At 40.2% G+C, this 4686-nt stretch overlaps 1 protein-coding gene across 1 annotated transcript in view; it reads right to left on the bottom strand.

Moving 5' to 3' along the window:
- The window catches only part of C1H1orf162 (chromosome 1 C1orf162 homolog), a 256729-nt gene that overhangs the window by 44039 nt on the left and 208004 nt on the right, over positions 1–4686 (bottom strand). The window lies entirely within an intron of this gene.

Genomic DNA, 4686 nt, shown 5'->3' with positions numbered 1-4686 from the left:
CCTGGCAACTGGGATCAGTTACCCCAACCGGTACAATGGCTTCTTTCTTCACATTTTTTTTTTCCAGTGGCCTAAGGAGCCCCAGATGGCCAAGAGGTAGCCTTAGCTTCTAATTCATTGAGACCATAACTACTGGGTGAAAATTGCTCATTTAATGCTAGAATCTTCAAGCCTGCTTAGCCGGGACTACTGAATAAGAAGCAGAAACTCTTCAAGTGAATTATTGGATGCAATAGTAAAAAAGGCAACTCCTATTTCTACCCCTTGGTTCTTAATTGCAGCTATGCATTTTGGCCTTGGGAGAGAGGACACTATATTCTCCCTGATTCAAGGCATAATGGCATTAATACAGTGGACCAATATAATGTTTTGTGGGCTACTAAGAAAATTAAGTTCACTTTGGACTACATTGTAACAAAAAGTGGAAGAGTTGACAGTCCTGGGGCAAGATGGTATTAATAAAAGTATACTCTTGTCCCTACCGTACAAGTGCAGTTTCCCCAAATTCCATAATGATTGGAATGGAAAATAAAGCAGGTCAGTAGCTGTACGTCAAGTGCAAGGGGCTATGTCGTTTTGCTCCATTAAAGAACAGCACATCTGGAATTGCAGTTGTGATTGGCAGCACAACCTGATTATCAACTGTCATTCTTCAGAATTTGTCTGGTTTCCAATTAGGTGAATAAAGGGATGATATTGTAAGAATTATCACTCTGCATTTCTCAAGTTTTTGATGGTAGCATTATTTCTGCCATTTCTCTAGGGACGTCGTAGTGGTTTTTTGTTTTGTTTGGTTTGGTTTTACTATTTTTTTAAACTATAAAGTTTTACACACACACACACACACACACACACACACACACACACCACGCATACATATATGCAACTCCAGAGGTTTCTGCCTGATCCTACCATAACAGTCCTCCTACCAGAGGCCAGGGAAATAATGTAAGGACTCTGCTTGTTTCTGATATCTATTCTCAGTATACATTCTGGGACTTGGGAAGAATCACATAATAAGTCCATGGTTACGCTGCTTAGATGGACTCAGGCCAAGACTTCATTTACCCTTTGAACTTTATAAGCCCCCAGTGACACGTTAGGTGCATTGGTGTTTCCAGTCTCTGAGAATCAGTGTAAATTTAGAGACAGTATCTAATGTCTCTGCATAGTCTAGGCATTTCTTTTCCCCAATGTGAAGTCATGCAGCCCACACTATCTCTGGGGAAAGCTTGGGTGAAAATTCAGAACGCATACGTGTGGCTACATTGCAGGATCCTTTCTCAGAAGGACCCAGCTTCCTCATAGTTAAGTGGCTCCAGGACTGTGAACTAGCTTAGACCTGGGAACTGGGTAAAAAGCTGTGAATCTGGGTTAGGTTTCTGTCTTGTAGACCTAGAAATTTTTCATCTATGTATATCTAGCTGCACCTTAGTAGGCTGCTCATTTATTTCATTTCTTGGGACCTCACCATCAATTAGTCATCACTACAAATTCTTATAGGTCAAAACACCATGATTATCATATCTTTAGTTTAATTTATTTATTTGAGACAGAATCTTGCTCTGTCACCCAGGCTGGAATGCAGTGGCACGGTCACAGCTCACTGCAGCCTTGAACTCCTGGGCTCAAGCGATCCTCCCACCTCAGCCTCCCAAGTAGTTGGGACCACAGACATGTGCCAACATGCCCAGCTAATTTTTTTAAAAACTCTTTGTAGAGACGGGGGTCTCTCTATGTTGTTCAGGCTGGTCTTAAACTCCTGGACTCAAGTGGTCCTTCCACCTCGTCCTCCCAAATTGCTGGAATTACAGGTGTGAGCCCTGTGTCTGGCCCATGACTATCATTTCTTTCTTATGGTTTATTGTGGTCACTGCCTAGCTTGTATCTGATTGATCAGGGAACTGATTCCCTTGTATCTATTCTCACCGTTATCTCCAGCATACAGAGGACAGCCACCATAGAGCTGCACCTTTCTGAATTGGGAATCAGTCACCATGAGCAAAGGCACAGCACTGGGAAGGTGGGAAAAGATCAACTCAAGATGGTTTAGCACCCTGCCCCTTTCCTGCCATCCAGTGGGTCTCTGCCCCATTCCTTCTTTTACTTGTCTCTAAGCGTCTTCCTAGAATATCCTTTTGATTGTTTCCCTTTCCTGCTCAGATACCTTCCATGGTAAAGAAGTTTCTAAACCATCTTCTTCCCAAACAGTACATCCTGCATGTTTTCTTAATCATACTTATACAAAATATAAGTAAATAGGGAAAGGTGACTATAGTAACAGTTGCTATTGGAATTCCTCTTTGGATTTATCTGAGAAAGTACCCTAATATCTGCCTTGGATATAGACAGTGAAAGCCCAAGCATTATGGATCTGGTTAGAACTAAACTGTAGCAAGCAAGGGAGGAGTTTTTCAGGGACTCTGGAATGGGAGAGAGAGAACACCGGGATAGCTGAGAGGAGCCAGGAGTTGGTGAAGTCTTTGCATTAGGGGATGTGACCCTTCACAGGCACCCCTCACCCCTGTTTTTAGTAAAAACTACCAAGAACTAGATGTGTAAGGATTTCTTATGGAGGCCAGTAAAAGGGTTAAGTCATGCACCAGGCAGCTATGCAGAAAAACAGTCTACACCCAAGGATGAAGGAGCACAGGAGTAGAGAAAAACATAAGGAGGAATTCTTGAGACTTTGCTGGATTATCGGGGACACTGGGCTGACACAGGTTGTGGGGCTGGGATTTAGGCAGAGTGTAATCAGACCACTGAGGGGCAGGGAGTCTCTAACATCTAAGTTGCATGCTTGTATTTTAAATTTTTGTGATTTTAGTTTTTGCTTACTCCATTAGAGTAGAAAATAAGTATTTGTTGAATAAGTTAGAAAAATGAATGAATGAATGAATTGCTTTCAGGACTATGCCACAGAATGAGTAGGAAAGGACTTTAAGGATCTATTAGTTAAACCTGTTGAGCAGTTAGTTCAATGTTGTTAGGTGCTGATCTCACTGCCAATAATAATAACCATTAGCAGCAATAACAACCGTTGCCTCTATGAGTGCCTACCATGAGTCAGACAGTTTACATTTATAATCTCTGTTTTTTTAAACCTTTCAAGAAAAGTGTCATTATTGCTACTTTTCAAATATATTGTCCAGAGTTTCTCTATTAGTGACCCAAATCTGCCTGTTTCTAAGCCAGGGTGTGCCCACTTCTTTGGCTATGCTTTTTCTCAGCTCATTCATTCCAAAGACAGACCATTTAACCATTGGATCTGGGGTAACAAAGGTGAATCAGTCATGAATCCTTCACCAAAAGAGCTTGCTTTGTAATAGATGAAACAGTTTACTTTTTAAATCTAGTGTAATAAGGGTTTAACTAGTAGCACACGGTCAAACTTCTTTTGGAATGAAAAGAGTAAGAACTGATGACCACAAAAAAGCAGTTCTGCTTAAACCAGGGTCTCTCACCTTTGGCACAATTAAATTATCAGTACAGGTGGTCCCTGACTTCTGATGGTTCAACCTATGATTTTTCGGCTCTACAACGGTGCAAAAAACAAACAAACAAACAAAATGTGTTGTCAGTTTGTTCATCGACTTATGATGGAGTTACATCCTGATAAAATAGTGGTTAGTTGAAAACATTAATATTTTTTATTTTACTTTAAGTTCTGGGATACATGTACAGAACCTGCAGGTATGGTGCATAGATATACATGTGCCATGGTGGTTTGCTGCACCTTTCAACCTGTCATCTAGGTTTTAAGCCCCGCATGCATTAGGTATTTGTCCTAATGCTCTCCCTTCCCTTGCCCCTGACTTGCTGACAGCCCCGGTTTGTGATGTTCCCCTCCCTGTGTCCATGTGTTCTCATAAACATTAATATTTTCCACTTCAATGGGTTTATCGAGATGGAATCCCATTATAAGTCATGGAGCCTCTGAACTGAATATTCTTCATTGTGGAGGGCTGTCTTATGCATCAAAGGAGGGTTAGCAGCATCCCTGGCTTCTACCCCTTAGGTACTGTGGCATACCTTCCTTCTTCCACCGTTGTGACAACCAAAGTATCTCCAGACATTGCTAGATTGGGCAAAATTGCGCGCAGTTGAGAATCACTGGCTTAAAAGGAAAACGGCCATTGCATGGATGTGCAATAACACCTTTAGCCATTTCCTAATGACGTCATTTAATCAGTTAGGATTTTTGTTTTGTTTTTAGTATTGTGCTGTTACAAATAAAGCTGCAATGAACATTGTTTCTTTGTGTACTTGGGCATGATACATTTCTAAAAGTGAAATTGCTAGGTTATAAGATTTTATGTTTAGGATTGCGATATTGCCTATGTGACCTGTAAAGACATTAAACAAATAGCACTACCTTTACTATTTTATTACAAATATTCTTTTTTGAATTTCCTCAATTTTTAAACTTTAATAAGATCCATGAAAGTATGGGTTTATACGATAATATTCATTTTCCCACTATACATTAAAATAAACACATTAAATATTTTTTAAAAATCCCTCATGCACAACCAAAAATAATCTTTTACACCAAATATTGGAACACTCCCTTCACTTTAAAGATGTGGTAACTGACTAGAGAAGAGTCTTCCCTTCAAGTTTACAGTGATCTGTAGTCAATACTCTTTGGATTTCTTTTTGTTATTCAGCCAACTGATTTTGTTT

The sequence above is a fragment of the Macaca thibetana genome, chromosome 1, assembly GCF_024542745.1.
Source record: "Macaca thibetana thibetana isolate TM-01 chromosome 1, ASM2454274v1, whole genome shotgun sequence".
NCBI classification, from domain to species: domain Eukaryota; kingdom Metazoa; phylum Chordata; class Mammalia; order Primates; family Cercopithecidae; genus Macaca; species Macaca thibetana.
Note: the sequence above shows the minus strand (reverse complement) of the source record. Positions and strands in the feature narration are given on the sequence as shown.